This window comes from Ascaphus truei, chromosome 15 (assembly GCF_040206685.1).
Source record: "Ascaphus truei isolate aAscTru1 chromosome 15, aAscTru1.hap1, whole genome shotgun sequence".
Classification (NCBI taxonomy): domain Eukaryota; kingdom Metazoa; phylum Chordata; class Amphibia; order Anura; family Ascaphidae; genus Ascaphus; species Ascaphus truei.
The window spans coordinates 23,020,126-23,046,215 of record NC_134497.1 but is presented as its reverse complement, the minus strand read 5'-3'; positions in this window follow the sequence as shown (position 1 = coordinate 23,046,215).

Below are 26,090 nucleotides of genomic sequence, written 5' to 3'. Positions count from 1 at the left end.
TACTCAGTGATTGAGAAAGGGTGCCTCGCAGTAAAGTGGGCAATCGAGGCTTTGAGGCATTACCTGGCAGGAGTCCATTTTACTTTGGTGACGGATCTTGCTCCACTGAAGTGGTTAAATAGCATGAAGGATTCCAATGCTAGATTGACTAGGTGGTATATGGCCCTCCAACCCTTCACATTTGAGATTCAGCATAGGCCGGGAAAAGAGAACGCAAATGCTGACTTCTTTTCTAGAGAAGGGGTGGATGGTCGGGCTTCAGCCGTGCGTAGCCCCAGCCACACACTAACAGGGGAGGAATGTGACAGGGTAAATAAAAGCCACCAGTTATATGCCTGGAAAACCTATGTCTAATCTGCAGTGCAGCACTGACTAGGTTAACTTCAGCTGGGAACCTCAGGACAATTAGTTGGATCCCAGCTGCCTAATCAAGGTGTGTTAATACCCAGGCTATAGACACGTGGATCTTGGTTGTTGATGAGAGAGTAGTAAGCTGCTGCTAAAGAGATTTCCTTATACAAGGTCTGATAAACAAAGTAACTGAATTATAAACTGTCTGTCTTCTGCTTAGAAAAGGGATTGCTGCCTGAGTTACACACTGTCTGCTAAAGAGAAACTGTTTCGTTTTGTTTTTGCTGAAGAAAAGCTATTTTTGTTTTGTGTGTTGTATATCTGTTAAGGCTAAATAAATAAGCATTAGCAAGAAACCCACGTGTGTAGTTGCATGTACCCGGCAACATATGGTGTCAACAATTGGGAAGGTTTTTTTCAAAAGGCTCCTGCAGTTAAAGGGCCACACACACACACACAAGAATGGAAGAAATGTTTAAAGAGTTTCTGTGTGAGCAAACCAGACAGCAGGGACAGTTAATGCAGGAGCAGACCAAACAGCAGGGACTGTTAATGCAGGAACAGGCCCGGCTGCAAGCGGAGAGAGATGAAAGACTACAAGCAGCACAGGATGAACGGATTGCCAAGCTGCTGACCAAATTCCAAGGGTCTGCCAGAGCAGAACTAGCAAGCAGACCCCCCTATACTCCTGAGGAAAATGGCTCCGAACGAGGATCCAGAGGCTTTTTTACTGACATTTGAAAGAGTTGCCGAAGCTCAGGGCTGGGCTACAGATTGCTGGGCAACTGCTTTGGCCCCGCTCCTCATAGGAGAAGCCCAGGCCTCATATCAGGGTCTCCCAGCAGATCAGGCAATGGACTACCGACAAGTAAAAGCCACCATACTAGATCGCTTAGGTCTGACCCCAGAGACTTACCGGCAGCAGTTCCGGGTCCTCGCTCAGCAATTATTGGACTTATGAACGTGCTGGATACAACCCGAGGAGTTCACTAAGGAGGCAATTCTTGAGCAGGTGGTTTTGGAACAATTTCTACAAATAATACCACCTTCCGCACGCTCGTGGGTAAAACGCCACACTGCTGAAACCCTAGCTTTGGCGGTCCAACTCGTGGAGAACTTCCTTGGGGCTGAGCAGCAGGCGAGTGTCCTGGACCCGACTCCACCGGCACTTGCGGACGCCCAAAGAGGGAGGTCGGATCAACGGGGAACCTACGGCCCGTCACGGAACCGCCAAGTCCAACGGAAGGAGCAGACGTTCCAGCAAGGACGGAGTACAAATGCTGGTCCCTGCCGAGACCCTCATCTCCTTCCGGATGTTGGCTCATCGCAAAATGAGAGGAACGTCCGAGGACGGCACCCACATGACCCACCAGATGCCTGGTCTCCAGTAACCGGTCCAGCGGAGCGCTATCCACAACCCCCTCCTGCGAGGGAACCCTCTCCATGTTCCGCCTGCGGAGAACAAGGCCACCGGTATGTGGACTGTCCACAGATGGATTGTTCATTCAGCAGAACCGTCGCCTCGGCCTTTACTGGGGAAAATTACAAGCCCTGGCTACTTCCAGCCCTGATTGGGGGAAAAAACGTCCAGGCCCTTGTAGATTCGGGCTCTGGGAAAACTCTGGTCCTACAGGAACTGTTACCGCCCAACGTGTGTTCTTTTGACTCCCCTTGGAGCATAGAATGTATACACGGCGATGTAAAATGCTATCCGACGGCCAAAATCCGGCTACAGGTAAAAGGTCAGGAGGCTTACCTCGAAGTAGGAGTCGCTCCTTGGCTCCCTGCCCCCGTTGTGCTCGGTCGGGACTGGCCTTTCTTTTCGGACCTAATGGCCCCAGTCTTTCACGAGGAGCCTCCTTCTAGAGCTCAGGAGAACCCTGGCAAACTGTTCCCCTTCTCGGCAGACCTTTTTTCAAGTAGACACCGGGTTCAAAAGACCCGGAAGCAAAGACGCTTGGACAAACAGGACTGGTTGCAGAAATCTGGGTCTCAAGGTGACCATTCTAGTAGTCAGAGGTCACAAGTGATGGCTGGGGATGGCCAAAGGGAGGGGGATATAGGCCTTGGAGATTTACCAGACCTGTACCTCCCTGACTTTCGCCAGAAGCAAAGGGAAGACCCAGTCCTTGCTAGACAGTATGACATGGTGGTGAAAATTGATGAACAGATTTTAGATGCACAGGGGGTGATAGTATTCCCCCATTTTGAGCTTTCAAAGGATATCCTTTATAGGGTGAATAGGCAGACACAAACAGGGGAGGTCACCAGACAGATATTGGTTCCCAAGGCGTTTGTTAAATCTGTGTTCACTATAGCCCATACTGTCCCTTGGGGTGGTCACCTGGGCAGGGATAAAACATTGGACCGTATTTCATCCCGATTCTATTGGCCAGGGATGCATAGTGATATTGCTAAGCTATGTGCAGCATGTCCGGAGTGCCAGCTAACTAGTCCAAAAGGACAAAAACCAGACCCTTTGGTTCCTCTACCCTTGGTGTCAGTTCCCTTTGAGAGGATTGGGGTAGACTTGGTAGGACCTCTAGAACCTTCTGCGAAAGGACACAGGTTTATCCTTGTAATAGTGGACTATGCAACAAGGTATCCTGAGGCGTTCCCCCTGAGAACAGCAACAGCGGAGCAAGTAGCCAACAAGTTGTTGGAACTGTTCTCACGGGTTGGACTTCCCCAGGTTATGTTGACAGACCAAGGTACAAATTTCATGGCTAAACTGATGCAAGATGTCTTAAAGTTACTAGAGGTCAAGTCTGTTCGGACATCGGTCTACCATCCACAGACTGACGGATTGGTGGAAAGATTTATCCGAACTCTAAAAGGGATGCTGAGGAAATTTGTAGATTCAGAGAAGAGAGCCTGGGATGAACTTCTCCCTTTTCTGCTGTTTGCAGTGCGGGAAGTTCCCCAGGCCTCCACGGGATTCTCTCCATTTGAATTGCTCTATGGCCGCCAACCCCGGGGTATCCTAGACCTTCTAAAGGAGTCCTGGGAGGAACAGCAGTCCCCTTCTAAGAATACCCTGCAATATGTACTAGACCTTAGGCAGCGCCTAGATGTGGTTGGCCATTTCGCCAGGGAGAATCTTAGATCAGCCCAGGACAGTCAGGAGAGACATTACAATCAGAATGCTCGCATGAGAGTGTTTCACCCAGGAGACCAGGTGATGTTATTGTTACCCAGTTGCGAGAGTAAACTCCTGGCCAAATGGCAGGGCCCATTCGAAGTACTCTGCCATACGGGTGATGTGGATTACGAGATCGCTCAACCAGGGTCCAGGAAGGGTAAACAAATTTACCATGTGAACTTGCTGAAACCCTGGAAGATGCAGCGGTCTTTATTCATCCACCCGGTGGAGGAGGAAACGGACTTGGGTCCTCAGCCTCCACGGGAGAACATCGTGAGTGACGATAAAATCCCAATGGGTAAACAGTTGTCCTCTGAACAAAAAGGGGACTTGTTAACAATAATTGCACAATTCCATGATGTTTTTTCTGACTTACCAGGACAAACTAACTTAATTTCCCATGCAATCGAGACAGCACCTGGAGTAAAAGTACGTTCCCGTCCTTATAGGTTGCCTGAAAGTCGTAGGGCTCTGGTAGAGAAGGAGGTACAAGAAATGTTACACTTAGGAGTGATTGAGGAATCATGCAGTGAGTGGTGTAGTCCACTAATTATGGTCCCTAAACCCGATGGGAAGGTAAGATTTTGTGTGGACCTCCGAAAGGTCAATGCGGTATCCAAGTTTGACGCATATCCGATGCCAAGGGTGGATGAATTAATTGACGCCCTTGGTAACGCGGAATATATATCCACGTTGGACTTGACAAAAGGATACTGGCAAATACCCTTAGAGGAAAAGTCCAAATGCAAAACAGCCTTTGCCACTCCCATGGGTTTATACCAGTTTGTGACAATGCCATTTGGACTGCATGGAGCCCCAGCCACATTTCAGAGACTCATGGATAAGGTACTGAGGCCCCACAGGACTTATGCCGCAGCCTACCTAGATGACATTGTCATTTATAGTAAACACTGGCGGGCCCATCTAAATAGGCTGAAAGCGGTCCTCAAATCTCTAAGAGAGGCAGGGCTCACAGCCAACCCTAAGAAATGTGCCTTGCGTAAAGCGCAAACCAAATATTTAGGGTATGCAGTGGGAGGTGGAAAAGTAAGGCCACTAGCCGACAAGGTAGCTGCCCTGAAAGAAGTTCCGACCCCCCAAACAAAAATGCAGGTACGCTCTCTGCTGGGTTTAGCAGGGTACTACCGGCGGTTCATCCCCAACTATTCGGAAGTGGCAGCCCCTTTAACGGACCTCACAAAAAAGTGTGCCCCTACACAAGTGGTGTGGTCAAGGGATTGTCAGAGAGCCTTTGAGGACATAAAAAGGTGTGTATCAGAGGGTCCCATCCTTAGAAGCCCAGACTTCAACAGCCCTTTTATAGTGCAAACAGATGCATCAGAGATAGGGCTAGGGGCAGTGTTGTCACAACAGTTTGAGGGAGTTGAACATCCTATCCTTTTCCTGAGTAGGAAATTGTTCCCAAGGGAAAAAAACTACTCAGTGATTGAGAAAGAGTGCCTCGCAGTAAAGTGGGCAATCGAGGCTTTGAGGCATTACCTGGCAGGAGTCCATTTTACTTTGGTGACGGATCTTGCTCCACTGAAGTGGTTAAATAGCATGAAGGATTCCAATGCTAGATTGACTAGGTGGTATATGGCCCTCCAACCCTTCACATTTGAGATTCAGCATAGGCCGGGAAAAGAGAACGCAAATGCTGACTTCTTTTCTAGAGAAGGGGTGGATGGTCGGGCTTCAGCCGTGCGTAGCCCCAGCCACACACTAACAGGGGAGGAATGTGACAGGGTAAATAAAAGCCACCAGTTATATGCCTGGAAAACCTATGTCTAATCTGCAGTGCAGCACTGACTAGGTTAACTTCAGCTGGGAACCTCAGGACAATTAGTTGGATCCCAGCTGCCTAATCAAGGTGTGTTAATACCCAGGCTATAGACACGTGGATCTTGGTTGTTGATGAGAGAGTAGTAAGCTGCTGCTAAAGAGATTTCCTTATACAAGGTCTGATAAACAAAGTAACTGAATTATAAACTGTCTGTCTTCTGCTTAGAAAAGGGATTGCTGCCTGAGTTACACACTGTCTGCTAAAGAGAAACTGTTTCGTTTTGTTTTTGCTGAAGAAAAGCTATTTTTGTTTTGTGTGTTGTATATCTGTTAAGGCTAAATAAATAAGCCTTGGCAAGAAACCCACGTGTGTAGTTGCATGTACCCTGCAACAGGCACCAACAATTGTTTAGTTATAATGGATTTCCTCCTATCAACCCGATATACTAGGTCATTTTCTACCTCGAAGTATGGGTAGGCAAGTGACCTCTCTGGTTGGCCAGGAGTACTATTCTGGTCCTGTATATTCCCCCTTGCTTCCACTAATGTGGGGTCTTCCCACTGGGCCTTCTTAAAACTCCCAGGACTGGCCTCTAGGTCAGCGAAGGTCTTACCCTGTTCTGGGGTAGTAAGCGCCTGTTCAACATCTTCATTTGGGGTATTCCCTACCAAGGTGGCCATGGGAAAGAGAATTTTACAGCACTCTTCCTCTTTCCCCTTTTTATTTGGGCACTCGTCAACCTCCATTTCTGAAAAAGGGAAAGGATTTGTTTCTTCTGTTACTTCTTTATGGTCCGCTCTTAAACTCTGGGCACTATTCTGAGAGGAGGACCAAATTTTTAGAAAATGGGGAAAGTCGGTCCCTACTAACACATCATGTGCCAGTTTGGGTACTATACCCACTTTGAAATCTAAAGAACCAAACTCTGTTTCAATAAGAACATCAACAGTGGAATATTCGTGATTATCCCCATGTATACAACAAATTGCCACTCTTTGTGAACTGTTTACCTGTTTTTTTTCTCTTCAGCCCCCCTTAACCCTGGTACCCTTTTACCGTCTCTGGAAGAGTCATGGAACCTTGGGTAGTGGGGATGCTCCATGACTGTGGGTTGCAGGTGCTCTTCTGCTGCATTGTACCTTTCAATGAGGGCCACCAGCTCGTCTGCATTGTGGGGGTCACTCTGACTGACCAAACGGTGTAGGGCAGAGGGAAGTTTCCTCAAGAACTGGTCCATGACCAACCATGCTAAACATACCACAATTTATACACAAATGGGTACTCACCCCCCCCCACGATCACTGCTGCCTTGCTCCTGGATGTCGACGCCCCCATCGTGACGTCAGAGCGCCAGCGTGACGCGGCGTGATGACGTCATGCACCACCAGGGGAGGATCCCAGGGCCCCACGAGGAGACAGCCTCCCCAATGCCTGTAACAAGCTAAGATGGCTGTCCTGCAGGAAGCTGGAAACTCAGGGATCCGCCCCCTCACTGGCAGCAGAGGCACAATAAACTGCACCTTTAGAAAGACTGTGTGCCTGCTTCCATTCTTTTGCTCAAGTACCTCTGGGATGTCTGGACCTCCCTGGATACAGCGCACCGGCAGATAAGTACCCCCCTCCAGCACCTACCAGCGGTGTGCATGTGCTTCTACATATGACCATGACCAACCATTCCACGATGTGGCTTGCTGAGTTGATCTTGGGTTATAGCCACTTCCGGGTGAGGTGGATGAGGTCATACATCTGGGATCGTGTGGCTTTATCTAACGTGAAGGACCATGCGTGGAACCTTTGGGCGCGAACAGCCGTGGTTACGCCGAGGCGGGCGAGGATCTCGAACTTCAACTTTGCATAGACGCTAGCTTCTGCTGGCTCTAGATCAAAGTAATCCTTCTGGGGTTCGCCGCTTAAGAAGGGTGCGATTAGACTGGCCCACTCAGCTTCTGGCCAACCCTTTCTCTGTGCCGTGCGTTCAAAAGTGAGAAGATAGGTTTCAACATCATCCAAGGGCCCCATCTTATGAAGTTAGTGGCTTGCCCTGGTCATTTTTGGGACTGGGGCTGCCTCTGCCAGCAGAGTTTTAATGATAGCCTCTCTCAGGACCTCGAGTTCCTGCTGTACGACCTGGGCGAACCGTTGTTGCTCCTCTCTCAGCAAGCGGTTTGTCTCTTGCTGGGTTGTATTAGTCTCTTGCTGGGCTATTAGCAGCTGTTGCTGGGTTGAATTCGCCTCTTGCAGGGCTGCATTAGTCTCTTGCTGGGTTGCATTAGCCTGTTGCTGGGTTGCATGTGCCTCTTGCAGGGCTGCATTCGTCTCTTTCTGGGCAGCGACATTGCGTACCAACGCACTCACCACGTCTTCCATCTTATTTGAATAGCTTAGGCGTTGCAGCACTTTCTCCGCCACAAATCCTAGGGAGCGCCCCAGTTCAAACAACCTAATGGGAAAAGGGGGCAGGCCTGGAGGACTGCAAGGTGTCCTCCCTGATAGGAGGGAGGTGTTACAGCCCAGCTGAGTGTAATCATTGATTTGCATGGAACTGTGTGATGCTTGGGGGCGACGCCTCACTGCAGGATCAGTGGTTAAAAGTGCTCTGTTAGGCGTGTGCTCTGTAAGCTGGGAATGCATGCACATAACGTCTGGGGCTGGCATGCGTGTAGGTGTGTGTGCAGGAGGGCGTGGGCGCGCCCGGCGCTGAGCAGAGGAATCGCCGAGGGGAGTGATTCCAAACAACCGGATGGTGGATTTCAACTTTGTAAGAAGAGATTGCATAATAAAAATTGCATAGTAGAAATTGCATAATGTTCTTTACCCAGCACTAATTAAAAATGGGTGTTCAAACAGACTTAGTTTTTCTTTCAATTATGCAATTTTTATTATGCAATCTCTTCTTACAAAGTTGAAATCCACCATCCGGTTACCATAAATACTAAGGGCTAATAACGGCAACACTTATAAAGACATAAAATAGTCATTTTTACTCCGTTTTAATTTTAATCAGAAACAGGTGATCAACCAATTAACTAAAGGGGGATACCTATATATACAGCACACAATGAGCATCCGGCAGGAACCTGACGAAGCTTATTGCGAAACATGTTGTTCCCTGCCGGAGCTCATTGAGAGAGGGACCCAGCACACTACAGGACATCCGGTGCAGATCCCCTCTTCCGGTTCCGCTGCCGGACGCGCCAGTGGGAACAAGAACGGAGGAGGAGACCGTGCAGGAGTGTACCGAGCGGCTGAGGCTGGGCCATTTTATTTGACTTCAAGTGTGAGTGTAGTCCTTGTGTTTGCTTTATTTCATTTTATTTCATTGTGTCTTATTTTATTGTATTTCATTGTGTCATAGATTGTTCTATACATTTTATGGTTCACCACATGTTTGCATTTCATATGCTTATGTCTCCACTGTATACCCATTAAAGAACTTTTTTATTGTTGTTAACCCTTGTTGGCATACACTCCTTTTGGTCATCTGGGAAACGGGGAGAGGAGACACTCACACACTACACCCATCGGGGGATAATTCTGCTGAGACAACCCAGACACCATCCATACAGGACATCACCCTCTGAGGACAAGGACTCACATCAGGCCGTGTGAGTTTTATGTATATTGAGACTCCAGCATATGAGTCTGTAATAAATCCACTACAGTCAGCGTTGAGGGAGAGACACCACACAAGCCCGTGTGAGTCACTCAATCCATAATTTTATGTATTCTTTGATTAGTTAAAGTGGAAAACCAATTATCAACCCCTCCAGCATTATCCTCCTCCTTGCTCCCACCCCCTGCCCTTACCCCCCTCCCCCTTTCTCCACACCCCCCCCCCCTCTTCCCCCATCCCCCACATGTGTATCTAATACACTGAGATTTTAATTCTTTTTTATCCATATCCTTTTTTACCCTTTTCCCATTAGCCTGCCCAGCTTTATTATGCCTGTGCTTCCCATCACTCGTCGCTCGACATAGTCTCTGTATGGAAGTACTTCTGGATTCTCTCAGTGTTTTCACAGGTTCTGACGCGGCTTGTACGACTACCCCCTCTGGCTCTCGATCTCGGCACCCCTTGGACAACGCTCACTCTGGTAACCCCTTGAACACGGCTTGGACTACGACCTATCTCCACTCTCCACTCCCTGACCTCGGCAAGGCATTCATCACTCTATCTCTACAACCGGTACCGGCAAGTATTGTCTACCTTACTACACCTGGCCTGGCAACGCTTCATACCACACTCCGGACACGCTCCCTTTGCTGCGGGTGCGTGTATTACCACTTCCCCCTTCAGCTCAGGGGATGGGTCTGGTCTGCGGGCAGCGGGCAGCACCGGCGTAACATTATGTCGAGCCCACAAGACGCAGACTAGACCGAACTACAGCAGTTTCTCTCTGATCTGCTTCAGCAAAACCAGGCCATGGCGGATCAAATTGTGGCACTTACACGCCAGGTCGCAGTACTCTCAGACAGGGTACCGACCGCGACCCCGCCAGATGTAAGCACTCCGCAAGCGCAGTTAGCAGATCAGATGTAAGGATTCCTCCCCCCAAGCCTTATGCAGGTGAACCGCAAGATTGTAGGGGTTTCCTAAACCAGTGTGAGGTGCAGTTTGAAATGGCCCCCCATCTCTACAATACTGATCGCAAGAAGGTAGCCTAAATATTTAACATCCTCACTGGCAGCGCCCTGGCTTGGGCTTCCCCGGTTTGGGAGCGACGTTCTGACCTTACCCAAGATTACCCGGCATTTAAAGCCGAGTTTCAACGGGTATTCGATTCCCCCGCTCGTCGGGAGATGGCATCTGTTTCTCTCCTCCAGATCACTCAGGGACGGCGGATGGTGACACAGTATGCTGTGGAATTCCGGACTCTAGCAGCCGAGACTAACTGGGCACAAGAGGCTCTCGTCTCCGTATTCTGGCAAGGCCTGGCAGATCCCATCAAGGACGAACTCTCTCACCAATCCTGGCCGGATTAACTGGAGGTCCTGATTGATTTGGCCGTCCGAGTGGATCAACGCATCCAGGTACGCCGCTCAAAGCGTCAGCGCACTCGCTTCCATAACTTTCAAGTTCCGTTCCCCAGTACTCTCAGCAGCACTCCTGCTCCCCCAAGTGCTACCACACCTCTTCGTCCTGCACTGGAGTTGCCAGAGCCAATGCAATTGGGGGTACAACGCATCCGCACACCGATACGGCAGTTCCGCCACGCCGGGGGATTGTGTTTCTACTGCGGATCCATGGAACATCTGGTTCGGGAGTGTCCACTGTGTCCGGGAAACGGGAACACCCAGTAAGTACAGAGGGGCTCTCTCTGGGTGTAATGTCTCCACGTCCCCTTCATAAAAATTAACTCCCTAAGAAACTTACATTTCCAGTCTTCCTTTCAGGCGATAAGTTCAAGACTTCTACCGCCGCTTTCATTGACTCAGGAGCTGGAGGAAACTTCGTGGATCTTGAATTCGCCAGGGTAAACCGCATACCACTAGTGAGAAAGAAGGTTCCCATCGCACTCATCGGTATCGATGGAAGTCCTCTTACCCCGGCCCACAGCTCCCTTGCTTCTGTCTTCACATCTGCACAAGGAGACCTTAGTTCTCGATGCCATTCACGCTCCTGGGATACCCATCACCCTTGGTCTTCCTTGGCTACAGCTTAACAATCCTCTCATTGACTGGACTTCCTCCGCTCCCATTTCCTGGAGGTCAAGGTCAGGCGAGATTCATCAACTGCTGGCCAATACCTCTGTTCCCGAAGTTATTCTACCTTCCGTTTACCATCAATTCCGGGACATTTTCAATAAGGTACAGTCAGACCTCTTGCCGCCACACAGGACTTACGATTGTCCAATCGATCTAGTTCCTGGTTACTCCCTACCCAAGTCCAAGACCTAACCCTTGTCGTTACCAGAATCTCACGCTATGGATGAATATATCCAGGAGAATCTCAAGAAAGGCTTTATTCGTCACTCCAATTCCCCAGCAGGGGCTGGGTTTTTCTTCGTCAAGAAAAAGGACGGGTCGTTGAGGCCTTGCATCGACTACAGGGGTTTAAACCACATCACTATTAAAAATAGTTACCCCCTTCCCCTTATTACCGAACTGTTCGATAAATTACAGGGGGCCAAGATTTTTTCCAAGTTGGATCTGCGTGGTGCCTATAACCTGGTGCGCATCAGGAAGGGGGATGAATGGAAGACGGCCTTCAACACGCGTAGTGGACACTACGAATATCTGGTAATGCCCTTCGGCTTATGTAATGCTCCCGCTGTCTTCCAGTATTTCATCAGCGATGTCTTTCGTAAGGTACTCAATATTTTTGTTATTGTATACTTGGATGATATCCTGATTTTTTCCAAAGATCTCCAGGACCATATACGCCACACCTCCTACGTCCTTTCCCGTCTCCGTGAACACCATTTGTACGCCAAAGTGGAGAAGTGCACCTTTCATACGACCTCTACTCCGTTCCTGGGGTATATCATTTCCGATCAGGGGTTTATGATGGACTCCGGTAAACTTCAAGCAGTCACTGAATGGCCAAGACCCAACTCTCTCAAGGCCATACAATGTTTTTTAGGGTTCGCTAATTACTATCGTAAGTTTATACGGAGTTTTTCCACCATTATGGCACCCCTCACTGTGCTCACCAAAAAAGGAGCTGATCCTTCTGCTTGGTCATCCGAGGCCATCTCCGCCTTCGAGACACTCAAGGAAGCCTTTATATCTGCACCTATTCTCCGTAATCCCAACATCGAACTTCCCTTCGTCCTGGAGGTCAACGCTTCTGATTGCGGCGCTGGTGCCGTTCTTTCCCAGAGACCCACGCCCCAAGATAAGTTACATCCCTGTGCATATTTTTCCAAGAAATTCTCGTCTGCCGAGAGAAATTATGACGTGGGTAACAGGGAACTTCTGGCCGTGAAGATGGCTCTTCAAGAGTGGAGACACCTGCTGGAGGGGTCAAAAGAGCCGTTTACTATTCTCACGGACCACAAGAACCTTCTTTACATAGAGAACGCTCGACGCCTTGGTCCACGACAGGCTCGTTGGGCTCTTTTTTTTTCTCAATTCGATTTTCACCTGTCCTATATCCCCGGGACCAAGAACGTAAAGGCAGACGCACTCTCCCGAATACATTCTTCTGAAGAGAGGCCAGAGGAATCGATGGAGACTATCCTTCCACATGAGAGGATTCTTGCCACGTCTACTTTCAAGAATCTTGACAAGATTTTGCACTCCCAGAGACGCATTCCCAAGGACTTGGTCGTTCCCGACAACAAACTCTTTGTACCATCCAAATTTGTTCCAGAGGTCCTGTCTTGGGGGCACTCCTCTAAATCTGCGGTCATCCAGGTTTTAAGAAGACTACTGATCTCATTCGTCAGAATTTCTGGTGGCCAAGGATGTCTCAAGATATTCTGGAGTTTACCCGCTCATGCCCCACGTGCGCGCAAAGCAAGACTCTCCGTCAAAAGCCTCAGGGTTTTCTGTTACCCCTTCCAGTTCCCGACCGCCCCTGGTCCCACATTTCTATGGACTTCATCGTGGAGTTGCCCAGGTCCAGAGGAATGAACACTATCTTGGTGGTCGTGGACAGGTTCTCGAAGATGTCTCATTTCATTCCACTTAAAGGATTATCCACCTCCCCCGCCCTTGCTGATATCTTTACGGAGCAGATTTTCCGGATTCATGGGATCCCTTCGTCCATTGTTTCTGACAGAGGTTCTCAGTTCGTATCCAAATTTTGGAGAGCTTTCACGAAGAGATTGGGCATCTCTTCTTCCTTCTCTTCCGCCTATCATCCTCAGTCCAATGGACAAACGGAGAGAATCAATCAATCCCTGAAGTACCTGAGATGTTTTATATCCGATTTCCAGGATGATTGGGCTCAACTCCTCTCTTGGGCAGAGTACAGTATGCCATCAATTCTGCAAAAAACGAGTCCACCCGGGAGTCACCCTTCTTTATAAATTATGGGTTCCACCCTCCCTGTCTTCCCATCCCCAACATTCCTTCTGGAGTACCAGCCGTAGATGAACGCATTTCTTCCCTCCAAACCGCATGGTCCAGGATTCAGTCTACCCTTCTCAACTCCTCCCGCAGATCGAAATTACAGGCCGATCGTCGTCGTCATTCGGCGCCCAGTTACAAACCAGGGGATTTGGTATGGCTCTCCTCTAGGAATATCCACCTCAAGGTACCATCTCCTAAACTGGCACCTAAGTTCCTGGGACCCTTCCCTATTTGTGAACAAATCAATCCTGTGGCATTCCGGCTCCAACTACCACCCAGTATGAAGATTCCCAATGTCTTTCATGTGTCCCTCTTAAAACCATTCATCTCCAGTCATTTCTTTCTGGATCAGACTCGTAAACCGGATCCCATTACTGTACAAAATAACGAGGAATACGAAGTTCACTCTCTTTTGGATTCTCGCCTATCCAGGGGTCAGCTCCAGTTCTTGGTGCAGTGGAAGGGCTTTGGCCCTGAAGAGAGATCCTGGGTACCTTCAAAGGACATTCATGCCCCGGCCCTTCTTAAGTCCTTCAGGAAATTTTTTCGAGAGAAACCGTTCTTGGAACGTCCTGAGGCCGTTCCTGAAGAGGGGGGTACTGTCAGGAATCTGCGTTCTCCTCGCTTCCCACACAGAGCACTCCCTCTCCGCAGGGAGCCCCTGGACACACAAAACAATCCTGCCTTACCGGCCTCCACGGCTCCTCGCCCCTGCTGCCGTCGCGGGATCACTCCCCTCGGCGATTCCTCTGCTCAGCGCCGGGCGCGCCCACGCCCTCCTGCACGCACACCTACACGCACGCCAGCCCCAGACTGTGTGCATGCATTCCCAGCTTACAGAGCACACGCCTAACAGAGCACTTTTAACCACTGATCCTGCAGTGAGGCGTCGCCCCCAAGCATCACACAGTTCCATGCAAATCAATGATTACACTCAGCTGGGCTGTAACACCTCCCTCCTATCAGGGAGGACTCCTTGCAGTCCTCCAGGCCTGCCCCCTTTTCCCATTGGCCTGCCCAGCTTTATTATGCCTGTGGTCCCATCACTCGTCGCTCGACATAGTCTCTGTATGGAAGTACTTCTGGATTCTCTCAGTGTTTTCACAGGTTCTGACGCGGCTTGTACGACTACCCCCTCTGGCTCTCGATCTCGGCACCCTTGGACAACGCTCACTCTGGTAACCCCTTGAACACGGCTTGGACTACGACCTATCTCCACTCTCCACTCCCTGACCTCCGCAAGGCATTCATCACTCTATCTCTACAACCGGTACCAGCTAGTATTGTCTACCTTACTACACCTGGCATGGCAACGCTTCATACCACACTCCGGACACGCTCCCTTAGCTGCGGGTGCGTGTATTACCACTTCCCCCTTCAGCTCAGGGGACGGGTCTGGTCTGCGGGCAGAACCGGCGTAACACTGAGGTTCACCCTGACTGGGGTTGGGGCGGCTTGCCCGCTTCCAACAAACAAAAATAAGGAACTTTGCAATTTGAGAAAAGAACAGAATGATTTAACCTTTTTGGGGAGAGGCTTTTCCCCTCTCTGCTTCCAGCAGCATTCCTGCCTCCAGTCTCTTGGGGAGAGGGAAGAGGAACCAGGAAATCAGCCTTAAATACCTGATTTCTATCTAGCAGGACAGGTGACAGAAATCAGGCAGCAGACAAACTCTGGTCTGGATCCCTCATCCCTCAGTTCCAACACTTGCCAAACTGTGAGACAGAGGGCATGCATTCTGAGGCTGCACTTTCCAGCCTAAACAGGATAGAAGCTGTTCAGTATCCTGGGAGCCCTAAATATGGAATTTATTACCATCCCCTGGTTTCTGTCACAATATATATATATTGTGACAGAAACCAGGGGTTGGTAATAAACTCCATATACAGGGCTCCCAGGATACTGAACAGTTTCTGTCCTGTCTAAGCTGAACAGGGCAGCCTCGTGGTACAGGCACTCCATTCCACAGTTTGTCTGCTGCCTGTTTTCTGTCACCTGTCATGCTGATTAGAGTTCAGGTATATAAGACCTGTTTCCTGTTTCCTCTGGGCCCCGCCCAAGAGCCTGGAAGGCTGCTGAACTGCAGAGGGGTGAGAAAGCCTCTTTCCCAAATCGCTTCATTCATTCTGTTAGTTTGTCTAAAGACTGCAAAGGTACTTATTTTGTTGGTGGAAGTGGACAAGCCACTTCCAACTCTGAGTCAGGGACATCTAAGTTTAAGTTATCGCTCAGACGAGCAGCTTTTTGTTTGGCTTTGTTTTCTGTTTAAACTGTGGCAGTCTCAGTGCCTGGGACTGAATAAACCAGGCATAGCCTGTTTAAAGGAACAGTACGTGACGTCTCATCATTTAACCTACCCTAAAAGACCGTGTTCTAACAGTCCCGGACAGACGGCGGAGCCCCGGAGTAAGCCGTTTGTCACATATGGTGGAGAATGCGGGCAGAACACTAAAAGGTCTGGGGGTTAAAGAACTTTAAAGAAAAAAAAAAAAAAGTTTTTTTTTCTCTCTCTCCAAACAAGATGGAAGACGTGGTGAGTGCGCTGGTACGCAATGTCGCTGTCCAGAGAGACGCGAATGAAGCCCTGCAACAGGCGAATGCAAACCAGCAAGAGACAAACCGCTTGCTGAAAGAGGAGCAACAGCGGTTCGCTCAGGGCTTACAGCAGGAACACGAGATCCTGAGGGAGACTATCAGTAACCTTCCACTGGCAGCGGCAGCCCCAGTTCCGAAAATGACCAGAAGATGGGACCCTCGGATGATGTGGAAGCCTATCTTCTCACGTTTGAACGCACGGCACAGAGAGAAGGATGGCCAGAAGCTGAGTGGGCTGGTCTAATCGCACCCTTCCTAAGCGGCGAACCCCAGAAGGCTTACTTTGATCTAGAGCCAGCCGAAGCTAACGTCTATGCAAAATTGAAGTTCGAGATCCTCGCCCGCCTCGGCGTAACCACGGCTGTTCGCGCCCAAAGGTTTCACGCATGGTCCTTCACGATGGATAAAGCCACCCGAAGCCAGATGTATGACCTCATCCACCTCGCCCGGAAGTGGCTACAACCCGAGATCAACTCAGCAAGCCACATCGTGGAACGGTTGGTCATGGACCAGTTCTTGAGGAAACTTCCCTCTGCCTTACGCCATTGGGTCAGTCGGAGTGACCCCCACAATGCGGATGAGCTTGTGGCCCTCGTAGAAAGGTACAATGCAGCAGGAGAGCACCCGCAACCCACAGTCGTGGAGCAACCCCACTACCCGAGGTTCCAGGACTCTTCCAGAGACGGTAAAAGGGTACCGGGGTTAAGGGGAGCTGAAGAGCGGCGACCACCTTCACGCAGCACCAGCAACAGTGGTTCGCACACTAAGGGCAATAGCCAACATGGGGAGCCGGGAAAAGGCTCTAAGTGGGACACAGACTATGTACCTAAATGTGTAAATTGTCATGAGAGGGGCCACACAGCAAAAATCTGCCCACTAAATGATGAGCCCATGCAATGCAACAGCGTGGAACCTTATTCGCTGTTGTCCCAATGTATGGGCCCTAGCCCAGAGGACCCCTTGAATAACCATCTGTGGGCATTTGTAAAGGTTAATGGTAAGAGGGTTCGGGCACTTCTTGACTCTGGGAGTATGGTCACACTAGTGTCCGAATACCTATTTCCCATTAAGAAGAAACAGGTAAACAGTTCACAAAGAGTGGCAATTTGTTGTATACATGGGGATAATCATGAATATTCCACTGTTGATGTTTTTTTTGAAACAGAATTTGGTTCTTTAGATTTCAAGGTGGGTGTTGTACCCAAACTGGCACATGATGTGTTAATAGGGACCGACTTTCCCCATTTTCTAAAAATGTGGTCCCCAGCTCAGAATAGCGCCCAGAGTTCAATAGCAGACCATAACGAAGTGTTAGAAGAAACAAATCCTTTCCCTTTTTCAGAAATGGAGGTTGACGAGGGCCCAAATAAGAAAGGGGAAAAGGAGGAGTGCTGTGAAATTCCCTTCCCCATCACTACTTTGGTAGGGAATACCCCAAATCAAGATGTTGATCAGGCACTTACCACCCCAGTACAGGATAAGACCCTCGCTGACCTAGAGGTCAGTCCTGGGAGTTTTAAGAAGGCCCAGTGGGAGGACCCCACATTAGCGGTAGCAAGGGGAAATATACGGGACCAGAATAGTACTCATGGCCAACCAGATAGGTCACTTGCTTACCCCTACTTCGAGGTAGAGAACGACCTAGTATATCGGGTTGATAAAAGAAAATCAGTTACAACTAAACAATTGTTGGTACCACGGACATTCCGTAACGTAGTATTACACCTCGCACATAGTCATCCATTGGGGGGACACCTAGGGGTGGAAAAGACAAAAGAAAAGGTTCTCCGAAGCTTTTATTGGCCTGGGGTTCTGGCAGAAATTACAAACTATTGTTCCTCATGCCCAGAATGTCAGATCACCGCCCCGTTCAAAGCATACCGCAGCCCATTGGTACCCCTTCCCATAATAGAGGTACCATTTGACCGGATTGCTATGGATCTAGTAGGACCCCTAATAAAGTCTGCTAGGGGACATCAGCATATATTGGTAATATTAGATTATGCTACCCGATATCCGGAGGCAGTTCCCCTACGTAGCACCTCTGCTAAAAACATAGCAAAAGAGTTAGTACTTCTGTTTTCCCGGGTCGGAATTCCTAAAGAGATCTTATCTGACCAGGGAACACCATTTATGTCCCAAGTAACAAAAGAGCTATGTAAACTCCTAAAAATCAAGCATCTCAGAACCTCAGTCTATCATCCACAAACAGATGGTTTAGTGGAAAGGTTCAATAAAACCTTAAAGAGCATGTTACGCCGGGCGGTCGATAAGGATGGGAAAAACTGGGACTGTTTGTTACCATACCTGTTATTTGCCATTAGGGAAGTTCCCCAGTCATCCACAGGCTTCTCCCCGTTTGAACTATTGTATGGCCGACATCCAAGGGGCTTACTGGATATAGCCAAAGAAACTTGGGAACACAAGGTTACCCCTTACAAAAGTGTAATAGAGCATGTTGCCCAAATGCAGGACCGCATTGCTGCAGTCCTACCCATAGTGAGGGAACACATGGAGAAAGCTCAAGAAGCACAAAGGAATACGTATAATAAGGGTGCTAGGGTCAGAATTTTTTTTCCAGGTGATAGGGTACTAGTTCTGGTTCCCACCGTGGAGAGTAAATTCCTTGCTAAATGGCATGGGCCATATGAGGTCTTGGAAAGAGTGGGAGAAGTAAATTATAGGGTAAGGCAGCCAGGTAGGAGGAAACCTGAGCAAATTTACCATATAAACCTAATCAAGCCCTGGAAAGATAGAGAGGTCTTGTTAACCCTAGTACCCCCAGGTCCGTCAGAGAATCAAGAAACTGACCCAGAGGTTAGCATAGCTGAAACACTGTCCGTGCATCAGAAACGAGAGGTCCAGAGTTTAGTGAGAAGGAACAAAGAAATCTTCTCTACACAGCCAGGTAAAACTAACGTAATTAAACATGACATAGTCTCTGAACCGGGGGTCCGAGTTAACCTTAAACCGTACCGAATCCCAGAGGCCAAGAGAGAGGCTATAAGTTTAGAGGTTAAAAAAATGCTAAAACTAGGCGTAATTGAGGAATCCCAAAGTGGGTGGAACAGCCCTATAGTTTTAGTCCCAAAGCCAGACGGTACAACAAGGTTTTGTAATGACTACCGGAAACTAATCGCGGTGTCAAAATTTGATACTTATCCTATGCCCAGGGTGGATGAACTTGTAGAGAGACTGGGCAAAGCCCGATATCTCACAACCCTAGACCTAACAAAAGGGTACTGGCAGGTTCCCCTCACAGAAAGGGCAAAAGAAAAAACAGCCTTCTCAACCCCAGACGGCCTCTTTCAATATAAGGTGCTGCCTTTTGGCTTACATGGAGCTCCCGCCACATTCCAAAGAATGATGGATAAAATTTTAAAACCACATGTTCGGTACGCTGCCGCCTACCTGGATGATGTGGTAATCCATAGTGAAGATTGGCAGTCCCACCTTCCAAAGGTCCAAGCTGTGCTCGACGCAGTTCGGTCTGCTGGACTAACTGCTAACCCCGCTAAATGCACTATTGGTCTGGAGGAGGCCAAGTATCTGGGGTATTCTATTGGTAGAGGGTTACTCAAACCACAAACACTCAAAGTAGAGGCGATACAAAATTGGCCAAGGCCAGTCACAAAAAAACAAGTAAGGACCTTTTTGGGGTTAATTGGCTACTATAGGAGGTTTATTCCCAATTTTGCAACTAAGGCAACCCCACTAACCGACCTCACAAAAGCAAGAGGACCGCTAATGGTAAAGTGGTCCCCCGAAGCCGAACAGGCCTTTAGAAGCCTGAAAGAAGCTCTCTGTGCCCAACCAGTGTTGGTCACACCTGACTTCTCCAAAGAGTTCGTAGTCCAAACCGACGCATCTGAGGTAGGGCTGGGGGCGGTACTCTCCCAGGAGTCTCAAGGGGAGGAGCACCCCATCCTTTATTTAAGTAGGAAACTAAATCCCCAGGAGAAAAATTACTCCATAGTCGAGAAAGAGTGTCTCGCAATAAAGTGGGCTGTAGAGACACTCAAGTATTATCTGTTGGGGAGAAAGTTCCGATTGGTCACAGATCATGCACCCCTTACCTGGATGTGTCAAAATAGGGAGAAGAACGCTAGGGTGACCAGGTGGTTCCTAAGCCTACAGCCCTTTAAATTTTCTGTGGAACACAGGTCAGGGCACACACATGGCAATGCCGACGGGTTGTCAAGGATGCACTCCCTAATATCCATGGTCGCTCACCCCTCGAGGTCTGAGCTGGGGGGGAGGATATGTGACAGAAACCAGGGGTTGGTAATAAACTCCATATACAGGGCTCCCAGGATACTGAACAGTTTCTGTCCTGTCTAAGCTGAACAGGGCAGCCTCGTGGTACAGGCACTCCATTCCACAGTTTGTCTGCTGCCTGTTTTCTGTCACCTGTCATGCTGATTAGAGTTCAGGTATATAAGACCTGTTTCCTGTTTCCTCTGGGCCCCGCCCAAGAGCCTGGAAGGCTGCTGAACTGCAGAGGGGTGAGAAAGCCTCTTTCCCAAATCGCTTCATTCATTCTGTTAGTTTGTCTAAAGACTGCAAAGGTACTTATTTTGTTGGTGGAAGTGGACAAGCCACTTCCAACTCTGAGTCAGGGACATCTAAGTTTAAGTTATCGCTCAGACGAGCAGCTTTTTGTTTGGCTTTGTTTTCTGTTTAAACTGTGGCAGTCTCAGTGCCTGGGACTGAATAAACCAGGCATAGCCTGTTTAAAGGAACAGTACGTGACGTCTCATCATTTAACCTACCCTAAAAGACCGTGTTCTAACAGTCCCGGACAGACGGCGGAGCCCCGGAGTAAGCCGTTTGTCACAATATATATATATACAGTGTTCGACAAATCACCCAAAAATCTACTCGCCCAACCAAAAAATCTACTCGCCACCTAGTCTCGCCCCAACCCCGCCCTAGTCCTGCCGCCAACCCCGCCTTAGTCCCGCCCCCAGGCTCACTTTAAAAAAAAATGAATAAATTCATAGTAAGAACAACATTCGTTTTTGACATTAATTTATTTATTGTATTACATTATACTACAATTAGTACTTGTTACGTGTGTGTGTGTGTGTAAATGTTCCTGAACCCCATAACCAGTGCCTGGACGCCCCCGCGTCACAAAACCTAAAGCAGCAATCCCACCTGGGATCTTAGCTGATCCGCAGTCCCTCAAAGTCCAGGTACCCTCAATCCTGCAATGTTATACATTGGAGGGGAGGTGTTCCCTACCTGTCTTCTGGGTTAGGGGGGGTTCCGATGTCTTCCGTGTGAAGCTTGAGTCAGATCTGGAAGAAAGCAGTATAGGTTATTTCGGTGAAGTATAGGGCAGTTAAGATATATAGGGTAAATAAGAGATCCAGAGTGTGAGAGAGAGAGAGTGGGTGAGAGAGAGAGAGAGACACACACACACAGAGCAGCACACACAGAGAGAGAGAGACACACACAGAGAGAGACAGAGAGAGAGAGAGAGACACACAGAGAAAGAGAGACACACAAAGAAAGAGAGACACACAGAGAAAGAGAGAGACACACAGAGAAAGAGAGAGACACACAGAGAAAGAGAGAGACACACAGAGATAGAGAGAGACACACAGAGAAAGAGACACACAGAGAGAGAGACACACAGAAAAATAGAGAGACACACAGAGAGACACACAGAGAAAGAGAGTGACACACAGAGAGACACACAGAGAAAGAGAGATACACAGAGAAAGAGATAGACACATAGAGAAAGAGAGAGACACACATTGAAAGAGAGAGAAACACTGAAAAAGAGAGAGACACACAGAGAAAGAGAGAGACACGGAGGAAGAGAGATAGAGAGACAATGAGAGACAGAGACAGAAAGACAATGAGAGACACAGAGAGATAGAGACAATGAGAGACACAGAGAGATAGAGAGACACAGAGAGATAGAGAGACAAAGACAGAGAGAGTGCGACAGGGAAAGGGTGACAGGGAGAGGGCGACAGGGAAAGGGTGACACAGGGAGAGGGTGACACAGGAAGAGGGTGACACAGGGAGAGGGTGACACAGGGAGAGGGTGACACAGGGAGAGGGTGACACAGGGAGAGGGTGAGAGGGTGACACACTCACAGACACACACACTCACGGACTCTCTCACACACACTCACAGACACAAACACTCAGACACAAACACTCACAGACTCAAACACACACACACACAGATGACACTGAAACAGACACTCACAGACAGACACTCACAGACAGACACTCACAGACAGACACTCACAGACAGACACACACAGACAGACACACACAGAGAGACAAACACACACTCACACACACAGACATTCACACACACAGACACCCACACACAAACACTCACAGACAAACACACACTCACAGTCACTCAGACACTCACAGACACACACTCACTCATACACACAAACACACACACCCACCCACACTCACAGACACACACATCCACACACAGACACACACACCCAAACTCACACACCCAAACTCACAGACACACACACTCAGACACACACACTCAGACACACACACACACAGACACACACACACACACACACACACACACACTCACACACACACACACACAGACACTCACAGACAAACACACACTCACAGTCACTCAGACACTCACAGACACCCACCCACTCATACACACAAACACACACACACACCCACACTCACAGACACACACACCCACCCACACTCACAGACACACACATCCAGACACAGACACAAACACCCAAACTCACACACCCAAACTCACACACCCAAACTCACACACCCAAACTCACACACCCACACTCACACACCCACACTCACACACCCACACTCACAGACACACACTCACAGACACACACTCACAGACACACACACACAGACACACACACACAGACACACACACACACACACACAATCACAGACACACACTTACTGGGTGGGTGACTGGGTTGGTATTCATTGGAAGGGAGGGGGCTTACCTGTTCCTCCAGGGCCTGCTTGACCTCCACATGCTGCTCCACATGCCAGGGGATCGGGCAGGAGTTGCGGGAGGACCGGGGGGCCAGCGGGGGGATGGGGGGGCCAGCGGGGGAATGGGGGACCAGGGGGAGGATGGGGGGGCCAGCGGGAGGATCGAGGGGCCAGCGGGAGGATTGGGGGGCCACTGGGAGGATTGGGGGGCCAGCGGGGGGGTCAAGGTGCCAGCGGGAGGATCGGGGGGCCAGCGGGAGGATCAAGGGGACAGCGGGAGGATTGGGGGGCCAGCGGGGCGGTCGAGGTGCCAGCGGGAGAATCAGGTGGCCAGCGGGAGGATCGGGGGGCAGTGGGTCGATCTGGGGGCCAGCGGGAGGATCGGGGGGGCAGCGGGTCGATCTGGGGGCCAGCGGGAAGATCGGGGGGGCCAGCGGGAGGATCGGGGGGGCCAGCGGGAGTATCGGGGGGGCCAGCGGGAGGATCGGGGGGGCCAGCGGGAGGATCGGGGGGGGCCAGCGGGAGGATCGGGGAGGGCCAGCGGGAGGATCGGGGGGGGGGCCAGCCGCACAGACGCACGGCCGCCAACCTCCCCGATGGGAAACGTGGAAAGCCGCGCGTGCGCCCAGGCTGCAGCCTGGAGGGGTGTCAGGGGGAGGTCGGGCATTAGTTGCGACGGTGGGATCGGTGGTGAGCAGGGAACAGCCGCACGGCCACACCAACCTCCCTGATGGGAAACGTGGCCGGGAACTCCACGTGCCGCCCCCCCCTCCAGCACGTGCGCGCGCACCCCCCCAGATGGCCTTGCAGGGGCCTGAGGCAGACAGGCTTGGAAGGGGCTGGCTGCCGGAAGGGGTAGGAGTAGAAGCGCTGAGGAGGGACAGTTGCTGAGAGGCGGGGGAGGGGCAAAGGCACTGCTCAGAGAGCCGGAGGCGGGGTAATCACCCCAACAACATGAACCCGCCTCCGGCTTTTTTTTTTTTTTTCTCCAGCGCGAGCGCGGGAAAAACAGCAGCGCGAGCGGGGGAAAAACAGCAGCGCGAGCGCGGGAAATTAAAAAAACACACGTGTGCTGCTTGGGCCAATATTTACTCGCCCGGGGGTTAAATCCACACGCCCCGGGCGTGTAAATGTATATAATTGTCGAACACTGTATATATATATGTAGCGGTCATGTAAAATGGCTACAGTCATCTCTCCTGCTGACAGTAAGGCCTGGTAAGTTGTGGGCATGCCAGCAGTAATTATGGAGGTTTGCCCTCACACCCTGGTGGGGTGCCCTGTGTATGGATGGGAGTGGTCACAGGCTCTGACTCCATGGTTAGTGATGTCAGAGGTGTGTCAGCTTCCAGAGTGTACATAAGGCACAGCACTGTGTCTAAGAGTTAGTTCTAGTCAGTTCTGCGTAGTTCTGAGTAGTTCTGAGAAGAGTAGAGTTATGTTATAGTAGCTGAGTAAGAAGACTGTGTCCAGGGACCTGGCACAGGGTAAAGACATCCCGGCTGGGATAGGGAATCCCTAATTAAAGGAGAATTACACCTTTCAAAGGGAAGCACTGAATGATGATGAGTGGCTAGAGAACCTACTGCGAGGGGCAGCTAGCCCACCTCAACCAATAAAGATGCTCTTAATCACAAACCCTCTCGTGTACATGTGTGGAGTGAATGTACAGAGAGGAGCACCACAGAGGAGTTCCTCGCCAGGACCCTCCCCAAGTGACCGAAGGGACCCTGATGAGGTGGAGGCGCTGCACTGGAACTAGGTAGGACTCAGCACACTACCTCAGCTGCCTGTCTGGAGGGGTCCTCCCCACACACCATCATGCGGGAGACTCAGGAGTCCTGTTGCCAACAGGTGCACCATCAGACACTATCACACTGTAATGGGGACCGGTTAGACCACAGGGGCCAATGTGAGATTGGGTGGGTCAGGCCGGTGCACAAAAACCGTTACATATATATATATATATATGAGAAAAAAACTGCTGCGCTAGCTGGAATACCAGACAGTAAATAGTGACAATTGCACAGTGATGATATACCAGTACACTAGTTTCTAAATACACAATATTACTGCTAAGGACAAAACATGGATAAACATACAACACAAACAAGGGGGAGAGAAAAGGGAACGGGAAGAAGTTAAGGGAAATGGAAAAGGGAAGGGAAGGAAAGGGAATAAAAGCCCATAAAGAAGTGGTGAATGAATGAAATAAAAAATTAAAGTGTCTTTTATCAGCTACTGGGTGTCGCTGCCAGTCCTCAGGAAAAAAACACCTTCCTCTTAATCTGTAGAACGAAAAGAAGACAGCGCGGCTCCCATAGCATAATACTGTATTTTAATAATAAAAATATGCGTGCAGATAGATCACGGACACTTACATTGTGCAAAATAAAATAAGACAGTGATATGAAATCTTAAAAATCACGCGATGGAGCCTCCGTAGATGAATAACGTGTGTGATGTCCAACACACTTCTGCCATGGATACCAGGGGGGTGCACGTGCACCCAATCTCCCTCTGGTTGTAAAATCCCGCGAGAGTATGTATCCACCAATACCACAGGATGCTGACACGGCAGTCAGACTTCCTGCATCAAAGTATCAAACGTAATAGAAACGGACCGGCTCCAAAGCGAGCGAATGTCTAAAATACTCAAAGTGTGAGTTGTAGAATATAAAAGTCCAATGCTAGCTCCTTCCCTATATATATATATATTGTTTAGTCAATGACTGTCAATTATTCATAACACTTTAGTTTGCAAGAAGAATCTGTGCATAATTAAATCACTACTATGGCATAGCTATTGGCTTAGAATGAAAAGTGAATAATGCTTGTGTCTAAAGTACATACCCAATCACTTGATACAGCTACATATAGAGGTGGTTGTCATCTGTCTATAAGGATAGATATTACAGACATTACAGACAAGAGACCAAAACCACTTCGGATGAATAGGGGAAAAGACAGAAAAAACAAAACAAAACAGAAAAAGGAAGCAGATACCGCAAAATTAGGTGTCCCCCAAAAAAGACTTAAGATCGAATTCTACATTTAATCCACAAAGATTCATGTCTGGAAAGGTGGATAACTGGGTTACCTCCTCGCCAAGACATTGTAGGTGCCTCAATGGCTTTACAAATGAGCCCCTTTGGATTTTGTTGGTGTGCCTGAAAAAAATGACTTGACACACCCCGTTTGATGTTATAAATA